Consider the following 18,612-nt stretch of genomic DNA (forward strand, 5'->3'; position numbering starts at 1 on the left):
ACGGGGATGTCCTTAGGATATGTTATAGTCCAAATTGTCCCCCATCTAACCATACTAAAAACATTGAGCTACGACAAACAGGGGCCGAGATATTAAGCAAAATGTTCGTCAACTATGGTATCGTCTCACTTATTTTTATTATGTTACTTATGATTTTTGCACTAAACTTTGGAGGCTCATAACTCTTGTTCTACAAGAGATACTGGGATCTCCTTTGGATATGTTATAGTACTCTTTGCTCCCCATACAAGGATACTTTAAACTTGAGGCTACCTCAATATCGTCGTCAACTTATTTTTTGTCTCACTTATTGTTAGAAGGTTACTTTTGATTTTTGAAAATAAAGTTTGCAGGCTCGTAACTCTGGTTCAACCAGAGATACGGGGATGTAAATAATGTGACCTTGACACAAATGTTCGGATAATTATAAAGGTCTTTGCATGTTCCAAGCAAAAAAAAAAAACTTCGCGGTTTCGAACCTGTGGCCTTCCGGGAGTGAGGCGGATGCGATAACCGCTACACTAAAGATATGTTATTATTTTTAATCGAAAGAACAGGTTCAAGTAATTAAGCAATACATGAACAAACAAACCCCTCCATAGAAAATGCATTAGACTATACTTTGCAGGCTCGTAACTCTGTTTCTACTGTAGATACGGCGAGGTCCTTTGAGTATGTTATATTCCAATTTGTCCCCCATCTAACCATACTAAAAACATTGAGCTACGAAAAACAGGGGCCGAGTAATTAAGCTAAACGTAAACAAACAACCCGTCCAAAGGAAATGCATTAGACTATGCTTTGCAGGCCCATAACTCTGTGTTTACTAGAGATACGGGGATGTCCTTAGGATATGTTATAGTCCAAATTGTCCCCCATCTAACCATCTAAAAACATTGAGCTACGACAAACAGGGGCCGAGATATTAAGCAAAATGTTCGTCAACTTTGGTATCGTCTCACTTATTTTTATTATGTTACTTATGATTTTTGCACTAAACTTTGGAGGCTCATAACTCTTGTTCTACAAGAGATACTGGGATCTCCTTTGGATATGTTATAGTACTCTTTGCTCCCCATACAAGGATACTTTAAACTTGAGGCTACCTCAATATCGTCGTCAACTTATTTTTTGTCTCACTTATTGTTAGAAGGTTACTTTTGATTTTTGAAAATAAAGTTTGCAGGCTCGTAACTCTGGTTCAACCAGAGATACGGGGATGTAAATAATGTGACCTTGACACAAATGTTCGGATAATTATAAAGGTCTTTGCATGTTCCAAGCAAAAAAAAAAAACTTCGCGGTTTCGAACCTGTGGCCTTCCGGGAGTGAGGCGGATGCGATAACCGCTACACTAAAGATATGTTATTATTTTTAATCGAAAGAACAGGTTCAAGTAATTAAGCAATACATGAACAAACAAACCCCTCCATAGAAAATGCATTAGACTATACTTTGCAGGCTCGTAACTCTGTTTCTACTGTAGATACGGCGAGGTCCTTTGAGTATGTTATATTCCAATTTGTCCCCCATCTAACCATACTAAAAACATTGAGCTACGAAAAACAGGGGCCGAGTAATTAAGCTAAACGTAAACAAACAACCCGTCCAAAGGAAATGCATTAGACTATGCTTTGCAGGCCCATAACTCTGTGTTTACTAGAGATACGGGGATGTCCTTAGGATATGTTATAGTCCAAATTGTCCCCCATCTAACCATCTAAAAACATTGAGCTACGACAAACAGGGGCCGAGATATTAAGCAAAATGTTCGTCAACTTTGGTATCGTCTCACTTATTTTTATTATGTTACTTATAATTTTTGCACTAAACTTTGGAGGCTCATAACTCTTGTTCTACAAGAGATACTGAGATCTCCTTTGGATATGTTATAGTACTCTTTGCTCCCCATACAAGGATACTTTAAACTTGAGGCTACCTCAATATCGTCGTCAACTTATTTTTTGTCTCACTTATTGTTAGAAGGTTACTTTTGATTTTTGAAAATAAAGTTTGCAGGCTCGTAACTCTGGTTCTACCAGAGATACGGGGATGTAAATAATGTGACCTTGACACAAATGTTCGGATAATTATAAAGGTCTTTGCATGTTCCAAGCAAAAGAAAAAAGCTTCGCGGTTTCGAACCTGTGGCCTTCCGGGAGTGAGGCGGATGCGATAACCGCTACACTAAAGATATGTTATTATTTTTAATCGAAAGAACAGGGTCAAGTAATTAAGCAATACGTGAACAAACAAACCCCTCCATAGAAAATGCATTAGACTATACTTTGCAAGGCCCATAACTCTGTGTCTACTAGACATACCGGGATGTCCTTAGGATATGTTATAGTCCAATTTGTCATTCATCTAACCATACTAAAAACTTTGGGCTACGACAAACAGGGGCCGAGCACTTAAGCGAAACGTAAAGAAACAAACCCCCTCCATAGGAAACGAGTTAGACTATACTTTGCAGGCTCGTAACTCTGTTTCCACTGGAGATACGGGGATGTCCTTTGAGTATGTTATAGTCCAATTTGTCCCCCATCTAACCATACTAAAAACAGTGAGCTACGAAAAACAGGGGCCGAGTAATTAAGCTAAACGTAAACAAACAACCCGTCCAAAGGAAATGCATTAGACTATGCTTTGCAGGCCCATAACTCTGTGTTTACTAGAGATACGGGGATGTCCTTAGGATATGTTATAGTCCAAATTGTCCCCCATCTAACCATAGTAAAAACATTGAGCTACGACAAACAGGGGCCGAGATATTAAGCAAAATGTTCGTCAACTTTGGTATCGTCTCACTTATTTTTATTATGTTACTTATGATTTTTGCACTAAACTTTGGAGGCTCATAACTCTTGTTCTACAAGAGATACTGGGATCTCCTTTGGATATGTTATAGTACTCTTTGCTCCCCATACAAGGATACTTTAAACTTGAGGCTACCTCAATATCGTCGTCAACTTATTTTTTGTCTCACTTATTGTTAGAAGGTTACTTTTGATTTTTGAAAATAAAGTTTGCAGGCTCGTAACTCTGGTTCTACCAGAGATACGGGGATGTAAATAATGTGACCTTGACACAAATGTTCGGATAATTATAAAGGTCTTTGCATGTTCCAAGCAAAAAAAAAAAGCTTCGCGGTTTCGAACCTGTGGCCTTCCGGGAGTGAGGCGGATGCGATAACCGCTACACTAAAGATATGTTATTATTTTTAATCGAAAGAACAGGGTCAAGTAATTAAGCAATACGTGAACGAACAAACCCCTCCATAGAAAATGCATTAGACTATACTTTGCAAGGCCCATAACTCTGTGTCTACTAGACATACCGGGATGTCCTTAGGATATGTTATAGTCCAATTTGTCATTCATCTAACCATACTAAAAACTTTGGGCTACGACAAACAGGGGCCGAGTACTTAAGCGAAACGTAAAGAAACAAACCCCCTCCATAGAAAATGAGTTAGACTATATTTTGCAGGCTCGTAACTCTGTTTCCACTGGAGATACGCGGATGTCCTTTGAGTATGTTATAGTCCAATTTGTTCCCCATCTAACCATACTAAAAACATTGAGCTACGAAAAACAGGGGCCGAGTAATTAAGCTAAACGTAAACAAACAACCCGTCCAAAGGAAATGCATTAGACTATGCTTTGCAGGCCCATAACTCTGTGTTTACTAGAGATACGGGGATGTCCTTAGGATATGTTATAGTCCAAATTGTCCCCCATCTAACCATACTAAAAACATTGAGCTACGACAAACAGGGGCCGAGATATTAAGCAAAATGTTCGTCAACTTTGGTATCGTCTCACTTATTTTTATTATGTTACTTATGATTTTTGCACTAAACTTTGGAGGCTCATAACTCTTGTTCTACAAGAGATACTGGGATCTCCTTTGGATATGTTATAGTACTCTTTGCTCCCCATACAAGGATACTTTAAACTTGAGGCTACCTCAATATCGTCGTCAACTTATTTTTTGTCTCACTTATTGTTAGAAGGTTACTTTTGATTTTTGAAAATAAAGTTTGCAGGCTCGTAACTCTGGTTCTACCAGAGATACGGGGATGTAAATAATGTGACCTTGACACAAATGTTCGGATAATTATAAAGGTCTTTGCATGTTCCAAGCAAAAAAAAAAAAGCTTCGCGGTTTCGAACCTGTGGCCTTCCGGGAGTGAGGCGGATGCGATAACCGCTACACTAAAGATATGTTATTATTTTTAATCGAAAGAACAGGGTCAAGTAATTAAGCAATACGTGAACGAACAAACCCCTCCATAGAAAATGCATTAGACTATACTTTGCAAGGCCCATAACTCTGTGTCTACTAGACATACCGGGATGTCCTTAGGATATGTTATAGTCCCATTTGTCATTCATCTAACCATACTAAAAACTTTGGGCTACGACAAACAGGGGCCGAGTACTTAAGCGAAACGTAAAGAAACAAACCCCCTCCATAGGAAATGAGTTAGACTATATTTTGCAGGCTCGTAACTCTGTTTCCACTGGAGATACGCGGATGTCCTTTGAGTATGTTATAGTCCAATTTGTCCCCCATCTAACCATACTAAAAACATTGAGCTACGAAAAACAGGGGCCGAGTAATTAAGCTAAACGTAAACAAACAACCCGTCCAAAGGAAATGCATTAGACTGTGCTTTGCAGGCCCATAACTCTGTGTTTACTAGAGATACGGGGATGTCCTTAGGATATGTTATAGTCCAAATTGTCCTCCATCTAACCATAGTAAAAACATTGAGCTACGACAAACAGGGGCCGAGATATTAAGCAAAATGTTCGTCAACTTTGGTATCGTCTCACTTATTTTTATTATGTTACTTATGATTTTTGCACTAAACTTTGGAGGCTCATAACTCTTGTTCTACAAGAGATACTGGGATCTCCTTTGGATATGTTATAGTACTCTTTGCTCCCCATACAAGGATACTTTAAACTTGAGGCTACCTCAATATCGTCGTCAACTTATTTTTTGTCTCACTTATTGTTAGAAGGTTACTTTTGATTTTTGAAAATAAAGTTTGCAGGCTCGTAACTCTGGTTCAACCAGAGATACGGGGATGTAAATAATGTGACCTTGACACAAATGTTCGGATAATTATAAAGGTCTTTGCATGTTCCAAGCAAAAAAAAAAAACTTCGCGGTTTCGAACCTGTGGCCTTCCGGGAGTGAGGCGGATGCGATAACCGCTACACTAAAGATATGTTATTATTTTTAATCGAAAGAACAGGTTCAAGTAATTAAGCAATACATGAACAAACAAACCCCTCCATAGAAAATGCATTAGACTATACTTTGCAGGCTCGTAACTCTGTTTCTACTGTAGATACGGCGAGGTCCTTTGAGTATGTTATATTCCAATTTGTCCCCCATCTAACCATACTAAAAACATTGAGCTACGAAAAACAGGGGCCGAGTAATTAAGCTAAACGTAAACAAACAACCCGTCCAAAGGAAATGCATTAGACTATGCTTTGCAGGCCCATAACTCTGTGTTTACTAGAGATACGGGGATGTCCTTAGGATATGTTATAGTCCAAATTGTCCGCCATCTAACCATACTAAAAACATTGAGCTACGACAAACAGGGGCCGAGATATTAAGCAAAATGTTCGTCAACTTTGGTATCGTCTCACTTATTTTTATTATGTTACCTATAATTTTTGCACTAAACTTTGGAGGCTCATAACTCTTGTTCTACAAGAGATACTGGGATCTCCTTTGGATATGTTATAGTACTCTTTGCTCCCCATACAAGGATACTTTAAACTTGAGGCTACCTCAATATCGTCGTCAACTTATTTTTTGTCTCACTTATTGTTAGAAGGTTACTTTTGATTTTTGAAAATAAAGTTTGCAGGCTCGTAACTCTGGTTCTACCAGAGATACGGGGATGTAAATAATGTGACCTTGACACAAATGTTCGGATAATTATAAAGGTCTTTGCATGTTCCAAGCAAAAGAAAAAAGCTTCGCGGTTTCGAACCTGTGGCCTTCCGGGAGTGAGGCGGATGCGATAACCGCTACACTAAAGATATGTTATTATTTTTAATCGAAAGAACAGGGTCAAGTAATTAAGCAATACGTGAACAAACAAACCCCTCCATAGAAAATGCATTAGACTATACTTTGCAAGGCCCATAACTCTGTGTCTACTAGACATACCGGGATGTCCTTAGGATATGTTATAGTCCAATTTGTCATTCATCTAACCATACTAAAAACTTTGGGCTACGACAAACAGGGGCCGAGTACTTAAGCGAAACGTAAAGAAACAAACCCCCTCCATAGGAAATGAGTTAGACTATACTTTGCAGGCTCGTAACTCTGTTTCCACTGGAGATACGGGGATGTCCTTTGAGTATGTTATAGTCCAATTTGTCCCCCATCTAACCATACTAAAAACATTGAGCTACGAAAAACAGGGGCCGAGTAATTAAGCTAAACGTAAACAAACAACCCGTCCAAAGGAAATGCATTAGACTATGCTTTGCAGGCCCATAACTCTGTGTTTACTAGAGATACGGGGATGTCCTTAGGATATGTTATAGTCCAAATTGTCCCCCATCTAACCATAGTAAAAACATTGAGCTACGACAAACAGGGGTCGAGATATTAAGCAAAATGTTCGTCAACTTTGGTATCGTCTCACTTATTTTTATTATGTTACTTATGATTTTTGCACTAAACTTTGGAGGCTCATAACTCTTGTTCTACAAGAGATACTGGGATCTCCTTTGGATATGTTATAGTACTCTTTGCTCCCCATACAAGGATACTTTAAACTTGAGGCTACCTCAATATCGTCGTCAACTTATTTTTTGTCTCACTTATTGTTAGAAGGTTACTTTTGATTTTTGAAAATAAAGTTTGCAGGCTCGTAACTCTGGTTCAACCAGAGATACGGGGATGTAAATAATGTGACCTTGACACAAATGTTCGGATAATTATAAAGGTCTTTGCATGTTCCAAGCAAAAAAAAAAAACTTCGCGGTTTCGAACCTGTGGCCTTCCGGGAGTGAGGCGGATGCGATAACCGCTACACTAAAGATATGTTATTATTTTTAATCGAAAGAACAGGTTCAAGTAATTAAGCAATACTTGAACAAACAAACCCCTCCATAGAAAATGCATTAGACTATACTTTGCAGGCTCGTAACTCTGTTTCTACTGTAGATACGGCGAGGTCCTTTGAGTATGTTATATTCCAATTTGTCCCCCATCTAACCATACTAAAAACATTGAGCTACGAAAAACAGGGGCCGAGTAATTAAGCTAAACGTAAACAAACAACCCGTCCAAAGGAAATGCATTAGACTATGCTTTGCAGGCCCATAACTCTGTGTTTACTAGAGATACGGGGATGTCCTTAGGATATGTTATAGTCCAAATTGTCCCCCATCTAACCATACTAAAAACATTGAGCTACGACAAACAGGAGCCGAGATATTAAGCAAAATGTTCGTCAACTTTGGTATCGTCTCACTTATTTTTATTATGTTACTTATGATTTTTGCACTAAACTTTGGAGGCTCATAACTCTTGTTCTACAAGAGATACTGGGATCTCCTTTGGATATGTTATAGTACTCTTTGCTCCCCATACAAGGATACTTTAAACTTGAGGCTACCTCAATATCGTCGTCAACTTATTTTTTGTCTCACTTATTGTTAGAAGGTTACTTTTGATTTTTGAAAATAAAGTTTGCAGGCTCGTAACTCTGGTTCTACCAGAGATACGGGGATGTAAATAATGTGACCTTGACACAAATGTTCGGATAATTATAAAGGTCTTTGCATGTTCCAAGCAAAAGAAAAAAGCTTCGCGGTTTCGAACCTGTGGCCTTCCGGGAGTGAGGCGGATGCGATAACCGCTACACTAAAGATATGTTATTATTTTTAATCGAAAGAACAGGGTCAAGTAATTAAGCAATACGTGAACAAACAAACCCCTCCATAGAAAATGCATTAGACTATAATTTGCAAGGCCCATAACTCTGTGTCTACTAGACATACCGGGATGTCCTTAGGATATGTTATAGTCCAATTTGTCATTCATCTAACCATACTAAAAACTTTGGGCTACGACAAACAGGGGCCGAGTACTTAAGCGAAACGTAAAGAAACAAACCCCCTCCATAGGAAATGAGTTAGACTATACTTTGCAGGCTCGTAACTCTGTTTCCACTGGAGATACGCGGATGTCCTTTGAGTATGTTATAGTCCAATTTGTCCCCCATCTAACCATACTAAAAACATTGAGCTACGAAAAACAGGGGCCGAGTAATTAAGCTAAACGTAAACAAACAACCCGTCCAAAGGAAATGCATTAGACTGTGCTTTGCAGGCCCATAACTCTGTGTTTACTAGAGATACGGGGATGTCCTTAGGATATGTTATAGTCCAAATTGTCCTCCATCTAACCATAGTAAAAACATTGAGCTACGACAAACAGGGGCCGAGATATTAAGCAAAATGTTCGTCAACTTTGGTATCGTCTCACTTATTTTTATTATGTTACTTATGATTTTTGCACTAAACTTTGGAGGCTCATAACTCTTGTTCTACAAGAGATACTGGGATCTCCTTTGGATATGTTATAGTACTCTTTGCTCCCCATACAAGGATACTTTAAACTTGAGGCTACCTCAATATCGTCGTCAACTTATTTTTTGTCTCACTTATTGTTAGAAGGTTACTTTTGATTTTTGAAAATAAAGTTTGCAGGCTCGTAACTCTGGTTCAACCAGAGATACGGGGATGTAAATAATGTGACCTTGACACAAATGTTCGGATAATTATAAAGGTCTTTGCATGTTCCAAGCAAAAAAAAAAAACTTCGCGGTTTCGAACCTGTGGCCTTCCGGGAGTGAGGCGGATGCGATAACCGCTACACTAAAGATATGTTATTATTTTTAATCGAAAGAACAGGTTCAAGTAATTAAGCAATACATGAACAAACAAACCCCTCCATAGAAAATGCATTAGACTATACTTTGCAGGCTCGTAACTCTGTTTCTACTGTAGATACGGCGAGGTCCTTTGAGTATGTTATATTCCAATTTGTCCCCCATCTAACCATACTAAAAACATTGAGCTACGAAAAACAGGGGCCGAGTAATTAAGCTAAACGTAAACAAACAACCCGTCCAAAGGAAATGCATTAGACTATGCTTTGCAGGCCCATAACTCTGTGTTTACTAGAGATACGGGGATGTCCTTAGGATATGTTATAGTCCAAATTGTCCGCCATCTAACCATACTAAAAACATTGAGCTACGACAAACAGGGGCCGAGATATTAAGCAAAATGTTCGTCAACTTTGGTATCGTCTCACTTATTTTTATTATGTTACCTATAATTTTTGCACTAAACTTTGGAGGCTCATAACTCTTGTTCTACAAGAGATACTGGGATCTCCTTTGGATATGTTATAGTACTCTTTGCTCCCCATACAAGGATACTTTAAACTTGAGGCTACCTCAATATCGTCGTCAACTTATTTTTTGTCTCACTTATTGTTAGAAGGTTACTTTTGATTTTTGAAAATAAAGTTTGCAGGCTCGTAACTCTGGTTCTACCAGAGATACGGGGATGTAAATAATGTGACCTTGACACAAATGTTCGGATAATTATAAAGGTCTTTGCATGTTCCAAGCAAAAGAAAAAAGCTTCGCGGTTTCGAACCTGTGGCCTTCCGGGAGTGAGGCGGATGCGATAACCGCTACACTAAAGATATGTTATTATTTTTAATCGAAAGAACAGGGTCAAGTAATTAAGCAATACGTGAACAAACAAACCCCTCCATAGAAAATGCATTAGACTATACTTTGCAAGGCCCATAACTCTGTGTCTACTAGACATACCGGGATGTCCTTAGGATATGTTATAGTCCAATTTGTCATTCATCTAACCATACTAAAAACTTTGGGCTACGACAAACAGGGGCCGAGTACTTAAGCGAAACGTAAAGAAACAAACCCCCTCCATAGGAAATGAGTTAGACTATACTTTGCAGGCTCGTAACTCTGTTTCCACTGGAGATACGGGGATGTCCTTTGAGTATGTTATAGTCCAATTTGTCCCCCATCTAACCATACTAAAAACATTGAGCTACGAAAAACAGGGGCCGAGTAATTAAGCTAAACGTAAACAAACAACCCGTCCAAAGGAAATGCATTAGACTATGCTTTGCAGGCCCATAACTCTGTGTTTACTAGAGATACGGGGATGTCCTTAGGATATGTTATAGTCCAAATTGTCCCCCATCTAACCATAGTAAAAACATTGAGCTACGACAAACAGGGGTCGAGATATTAAGCAAAATGTTCGTCAACTTTGGTATCGTCTCACTTATTTTTATTATGTTACTTATGATTTTTGCACTAAACTTTGGAGGCTCATAACTCTTGTTCTACAAGAGATACTGGGATCTCCTTTGGATATGTTATAGTACTCTTTGCTCCCCATACAAGGATACTTTAAACTTGAGGCTACCTCAATATCGTCGTCAACTTATTTTTTGTCTCACTTATTGTTAGAAGGTTACTTTTGATTTTTGAAAATAAAGTTTGCAGGCTCGTAACTCTGGTTCAACCAGAGATACGGGGATGTAAATAATGTGACCTTGACACAAATGTTCGGATAATTATAAAGGTCTTTGCATGTTCCAAGCAAAAAAAAAAAACTTCGCGGTTTCGAACCTGTGGCCTTCCGGGAGTGAGGCGGATGCGATAACCGCTACACTAAAGATATGTTATTATTTTTAATCGAAAGAACAGGTTCAAGTAATTAAGCAATACTTGAACAAACAAACCCCTCCATAGAAAATGCATTAGACTATACTTTGCAGGCTCGTAACTCTGTTTCTACTGTAGATACGGCGAGGTCCTTTGAGTATGTTATATTCCAATTTGTCCCCCATCTAACCATACTAAAAACATTGAGCTACGAAAAACAGGGGCCGAGTAATTAAGCTAAACGTAAACAAACAACCCGTCCAAAGGAAATGCATTAGACTATGCTTTGCAGGCCCATAACTCTGTGTTTACTAGAGATACGGGGATGTCCTTAGGATATGTTATAGTCCAAATTGTCCCCCATCTAACCATACTAAAAACATTGAGCTACGACAAACAGGAGCCGAGATATTAAGCAAAATGTTCGTCAACTTTGGTATCGTCTCACTTATTTTTATTATGTTACTTATGATTTTTGCACTAAACTTTGGAGGCTCATAACTCTTGTTCTACAAGAGATACTGGGATCTCCTTTGGATATGTTATAGTACTCTTTGCTCCCCATACAAGGATACTTTAAACTTGAGGCTACCTCAATATCGTCGTCAACTTATTTTTTGTCTCACTTATTGTTAGAAGGTTACTTTTGATTTTTGAAAATAAAGTTTGCAGGCTCGTAACTCTGGTTCTACCAGAGATACGGGGATGTAAATAATGTGACCTTGACACAAATGTTCGGATAATTATAAAGGTCTTTGCATGTTCCAAGCAAAAGAAAAAAGCTTCGCGGTTTCGAACCTGTGGCCTTCCGGGAGTGAGGCGGATGCGATAACCGCTACACTAAAGATATGTTATTATTTTTAATCGAAAGAACAGGGTCAAGTAATTAAGCAATACGTGAACAAACAAACCCCTCCATAGAAAATGCATTAGACTATAATTTGCAAGGCCCATAACTCTGTGTCTACTAGACATACCGGGATGTCCTTAGGATATGTTATAGTCCAATTTGTCATTCATCTAACCATACTAAAAACTTTGGGCTACGACAAACAGGGGCCGAGTACTTAAGCGAAACGTAAAGAAACAAACCCCCTCCATAGGAAATGAGTTAGACTATACTTTGCAGGCTCGTAACTCTGTTTCCACTGGAGATACGGGGATGTCCTTTGAGTATGTTATAGTCCAATTTGTCCCCCATCTAACCATACTAAAAACATTGAGCTACGAAAAACAGGGGCCGAGTAATTAAGCTAAACGTAAACAAACAACCCGTCCAAAGGAAATGCATTAGACTATGCTTTGCAGGCCCATAACTCTGTGTTTACTAGAGATACGGGGATGTCCTTAGGATATGTTATAGTCCAAATTGTCCCCCATCTAACCATAGTAAAAACATTGAGCTACGACAAACAGGGGCCGAGATATTAAGCAAAATGTTCGTCAACTTTGGTATCGTCTCACTTATTTTTATTATGTTACTTATGATTTTTGCACTAAACTTTGGAGGCTCATAACTCTTGTTCTACAAGAGATACTGGGATCTCCTTTGGATATGTTATAGTACTCTTTGCTCCCCATACAAGGATACTTTAAACTTGAGGCTACCTCAATATCGTCGTCAACTTATTTTTTGTCTCACTTATTGTTAGAAGGTTACTTTTGATTTTTGAAAATAAAGTTTGCAGGCTCGTAACTCTGGTTCAACCAGAGATACGGGGATGTAAATAATGTGACCTTGACACAAATGTTCGGATAATTATAAAGGTCTTTGCATGTTCCAAGCAAAAAAAAAAAACTTCGCGGTTTCGAACCTGTGGCCTTCCGGGAGTGAGGCGGATGCGATAACCGCTACACTAAAGATATGTTATTATTTTTAATCGAAAGAACAGGTTCAAGTAATTAAGCAATACTTGAACAAACAAACCCCTCCATAGAAAATGCATTAGACTATACTTTGCAGGCTCGTAACTCTGTTTCTACTGTAGATACGGCGAGGTCCTTTGAGTATGTTATATTCCAATTTGTCCCCCATCTAACCATACTAAAAACATTGAGCTACGAAAAACAGGGGCCGAGTAATTAAGCTAAACGTAAACAAACAACCCGTCCAAAGGAAATGCATTAGACTATGCTTTGCAGGCCCATAACTCTGTGTTTACTAGAGATACGGGGATGTCCTTAGGATATGTTATAGTCCAAATTGTCCCCCATCTAACCATACTAAAAACATTGAGCTACGACAAACAGGAGCCGAGATATTAAGCAAAATGTTCGTCAACTTTGGTATCGTCTCACTTATTTTTATTATGTTACTTATGATTTTTGCACTAAACTTTGGAGGCTCATAACTCTTGTTCTACAAGAGATACTGGGATCTCCTTTGGATATGTTATAGTACTCTTTGCTCCCCATACAAGGATACTTTAAACTTGAGGCTACCTCAATATCGTCGTCAACTTATTTTTTGTCTCACTTATTGTTAGAAGGTTACTTTTGATTTTTGAAAATAAAGTTTGCAGGCTCGTAACTCTGGTTCTACCAGAGATACGGGGATGTAAATAATGTGACCTTGACACAAATGTTCGGATAATTATAAAGGTCTTTGCATGTTCCAAGCAAAAGAAAAAAGCTTCGCGGTTTCGAACCTGTGGCCTTCCGGGAGTGAGGCGGATGCGATAACCGCTACACTAAAGATATGTTATTATTTTTAATCGAAAGAACAGGGTCAAGTAATTAAGCAATACGTGAACAAACAAACCCCTCCATAGAAAATGCATTAGACTATAATTTGCAAGGCCCATAACTCTGTGTCTACTAGACATACCGGGATGTCCTTAGGATATGTTATAGTCCAATTTGTCATTCATCTAACCATACTAAAAACTTTGGGCTACGACAAACAGGGGCCGAGTACTTAAGCGAAACGTAAAGAAACAAACCCCCTCCATAGGAAATGAGTTAGACTATACTTTGCAGGCTCGTAACTCTGTTTCCACTGGAGATACGGGGATGTCCTTTGAGTATGTTATAGTCCAATTTGTCCCCCATCTAACCATACTAAAAACATTGAGCTACGAAAAACAGGGGCCGAGTAATTAAGCTAAACGTAAACAAACAACCCGTCCAAAGGAAATGCATTAGACTATGCTTTGCAGGCCCATAACTCTGTGTTTACTAGAGATACGGGGATGTCCTTAGGATATGTTATAGTCCAAATTGTCCCCCATCTAACCATAGTAAAAACATTGAGCTACGACAAACAGGGGCCGAGATATTAAGCAAAATGTTCGTCAACTTTGGTATCGTCTCACTTATTTTTATTATGTTACTTATGATTTTTGCACTAAACTTTGGAGGCTCATAACTCTTGTTCTACAAGAGATACTGGGATCTCCTTTGGATATGTTATAGTACTCTTTGCTCCCCATACAAGGATACTTTAAACTTGAGGCTACCTCAATATCGTCGTCAACTTATTTTTTGTCTCACTTATTGTTAGAAGGTTACTTTTGATTTTTGAAAATAAAGTTTGCAGGCTCGTAACTCTGGTTCAACCAGAGATACGGGGATGTAAATAATGTGACCTTGACACAAATGTTCGGATAATTATAAAGGTCTTTGCATGTTCCAAGCAAAAAAAAAAAACTTCGCGGTTTCGAACCTGTGGCCTTCCGGGAGTGAGGCGGATGCGATAACCGCTACACTAAAGATATGTTATTATTTTTAATCGAAAGAACAGGTTCAAGTAATTAAGCAATACATGAACAAACAAACCCCTCCATAGAAAATGCATTAGACTATACTTTGCAGGCTCGTAACTCTGTTTCTACTGTAGATACGGCGAGGTCCTTTGAGTATGTTATATTCCAATTTGTCCCCCATCTAACCATACTAAAAACATTGAGCTACGAAAAACAGGGGCCGAGTAATTAAGCTAAACGTAAACAAACAACCCGTCCAAAGGAAATGCATTAGACTATGCTTTGCAGGCCCATAACTCTGTGTTTACTAGAGATACGGGGATGTCCTTAGGATATGTTATAGTCCAAATTGTCCCCCATCTAACCATACTAAAAACATTGAGCTACGACAAACAGGGGCCGAGATATTAAGCAAAATGTTCGTCAACTTTGGTATCGTCTCACTTATTTTTATTATGTTACTTATGATTTTTGCACTAAACTTTGGAGGCTCATAACTCTTGTTCTACAAGAGATACTGGGATCTCCTTTGGATATGTTATAGTACTCTTTGCTCCCCATACAAGGATACTTTAAACTTGAGGCTACCTCAATATCGTCGTCAACTTATTTTTTGTCTCACTTATTGTTAGAAGGTTACTTTTGATTTTTGAAAATAAAGTTTGCAGGCTCGTAACTCTGGTTCTACCAGAGATACGGGGATGTAAATAATGTGACCTTGACACAAATGTTCGGATAATTATAAAGGTCTTTGCATGTTCCAAGCAAAAAAAAAAACTTCGCGGTTTCGAACCTGTGGCCTTCCGGGAGTGAGGCGGATGCGATAACCGCTACACTAAAGATATGTTATTATTTTTAATCGAAAGAACAGGTTCAAGTAATTAAGCAATACATGAACAAACAAACCCCTCCATAGAAAATGCATTAGACTATACTTTGCAGGCTCGTAACTCTGTTTCTACTGTAGATACGGCGAGGTCCTTTGAGTATGTTATATTCCAATTTGTCCCCCATCTAACCATACTAAAAACATTGAGCTACGAAAAACAGGGGCCGAGTAATTAAGCTAAACGTAAACAAACAACCCGTCCAAAGGAAATGCATTAGACTATGCTTTGCAGGCCCATAACTCTGTGTTTACTAGAGATACGCGGATGTCCTTAGGATATGTTATAGTCCAAATTGTCCCCCATCTAACCATACTAAAAACATTGAGCTACGACAAACAGGGGCCGAGATATTAAGCAAAATGTTCGTCAACTTTGGTATCGTCTCACTTATTTTTATTATGTTACTTATGATTTTTGCACTAAACTTTGGAGGCTCATAACTCTTGTTCTACAAGAGATACTGGGATCTCCTTTGGATATGTTATAGTACTCTTTGCTCCCCATACAAGGATACTTTAAACTTGAGGCTACCTCAATATCGTCGTCAACTTATTTTTTGTCTCACTTATTGTTAGAAGGTTACTTTTGATTTTTGAAAATAAAGTTTGCAGGCTCGTAACTCTGGTTCTACCAGAGATACGGGGATGTAAATAATGTGACCTTGACACAAATGTTCGGATAATTATAAAGGTCTTTGCATGTTCCAAGCAAAAAAAAAAGCTTCGCGGTTTCGAACCTGTGGCCTTCCGGGAGTGAGGCGGATGCGATAACCGCTACACTAAAGATAGGTTATTATTTTTAATCGAAAGAACAGGGTCAAGTAATTAAGCAATACGTGAACAAACAAACCCCTCCATAGAAAATGCATTAGACTATACTTTGCAAGGCCCATAACTCTGTGTCTACTAGACATACCGGGATGTCCTTAGGATATGTTATAGTCCAATTTGTCATTCATCTAACCATACTAAAAACTTTGGGCTACGACAAACAGGGGCCGAGTACTTAAGCGAAACGTAAAGAAACAAACCCCCTCCATAGGAAATGAGTTAGACTATACTTTGCAGGCTCGTAACTCTGTTTCCACTGGAGATACGGGGATGTCCTTTGAGTATGTTATAGTCCAATTTGTCCCCCATCTAACCATACTAAAAACATTGAGCTACGAAAAACAGGGGCCGAGTAATTAAGCTAAACGTAAACAAACAACCCGTCCAAAGGAAATGCATTAGACTATGCTTTGCAGGCCCAGAACTCTGTGTTTACTAGAGATACGGGGATGTCCTTAGGATATGTTATAGTCCAAATTGTCCCCCATCTAACCATACTAAAAACATTGAGCTACGACAAACAGGGGCCGAGATATTAAGCAAAATGTTCGTCAACTTTGGTATCGTCTCACTTATTTTTATTATGTTACTTATGATTTTTGCACTAAACTTTGGAGGCTCATAACTCTTGTTCTACAAGAGATACTGGGATCTCCTTTGGATATGTTATAGTACTCTTTGCTCCCCATACAAGGATACTTTAAACTTGAGGCTACCTCAATATCGTCGTCAACTTATTTTTTGTCTCACTTATTGTTAGAAGGTTACTTTTGATTTTTGAAAATAAAGTTTGCAGGCTCGTAACTCTGGTTCAACCAGAGATACGGGGATGTAAATAATGTGACCTTGACACAAATGTTCGGATAATTATAAAGGTCTTTGCATGTTCCAAGCAAAAAAAAAAAACTTCGCGGTTTCGAACCTGTGGCCTTCCGGGAGTGAGGCGGATGCGATAACCGCTACACTAAAGATATGTTATTATTTTTAATCGAAAGAACAGGTTCAAGTAATTACGCAATACATGAACAAACAAACCCCTCCATAGAAAATGCATTAGACTATACTTTGCAGGCTCGTAACTCTGTTTCTACTGTAGATACGGCGAGGTCCTTTGAGTATGTTATATTCCAATTTGTCCCCCATCTAACCATACTAAAAACATTGAGCTACGAAAAACAGGGGCCGAGTAATTAAGCTAAACGTAAACAAACAACCCGTCCAAAGGAAATGCATTAGACTATGCTTTGCAGGCCCATAACTCTGTGTTTACTAAAGATACGGGGATGTCCTTAGGATATGTTATAGTCCAAATTGTCCGCAATCTAACCATACTAAAAACATTGAGCTACGACAAACAGGGGCCGAGATATTAAGCAAAATGTTCGTCAACTTTGGTATCGTCTCACTTATTTTTATTATGTTACTTATGATTTTTGCACTAAACTTTGGAGGCTCATAACTCTTGTTCTACAAGAGATACTGGGATCTCCTTTGGATATGTTATAGTACTCTTTGCTCCCCATACAAGGATACTTTAAACTTGAGGCTACCTCAATATCGTCGTCAACTTATTTTTTGTCTCACTTATTGTTAGAAGGTTACTTTTGATTTTTGAAAATAAAGTTTGCAGGCTCGTAACTCTGGTTCAACCAGAGATACGGGGATGTAAATAATGTGACCTTGACACAAATGTTCGGATAATTATAAAGGTCTTTGCATGTTCCAAGCAAAAAAAAAAACTTCGCGGTTTCGAACCTGTGGCCTTCCGGGAGTGAGGCGGATGCGATAACCGCTACACTAAAGATATGTTATTATTTTTAATCGAAAGAACAGGTTCAAGTAATTACGCAATACATGAACAAACAAACCCCTCCATAGAAAATGCATTAGACTATACTTTGCAGGCTCGTAACTCTGTTTCTACTGTAGATACGGCGAGGTCCTTTGAGTATGTTATATTCCAATTTGTCCCCCATCTAACCATACTAAAAACATTGAGCTACGAAAAACAGGGGCCGAGTAATTAAGCTAAACGTAAACAAACAACCCGTCCAAAGGAAATGCATTAGACTATGCTTTGCAGGCCCATAACTCTGTGTTTACTAAAGATACGGGGATGTCCTTAGGATATGTTATAGTCCAAATTGTCCCCCATCTAACCATACTAAAAACATTGAGCTACGACAAACAGGGGCCGAGATATTAAGCAAAATGTTCGTCAACTTTGGTATCGTCTCACTTATTTTTATTATGTTACTTATGATTTTTGCACTAAACTTTGGAGGCTCATAACTCTTGTTCTACAAGAGATACTGGGATCTCCTTTGGATATGTTATAGTACTCTTTGCTCCCCATACAAGGATACTTTAAACTTGAGGCTACCTCAATATCGTCGTCAACTTATTTT

Source organism: Phalangium opilio, unplaced genomic scaffold, assembly GCF_054372755.1.
Source record: "Phalangium opilio isolate 3A_F unplaced genomic scaffold, DU_Popi_V2 ptg000019l_1, whole genome shotgun sequence".
Lineage (NCBI taxonomy): Eukaryota > Metazoa > Arthropoda > Arachnida > Opiliones > Phalangiidae > Phalangium > Phalangium opilio.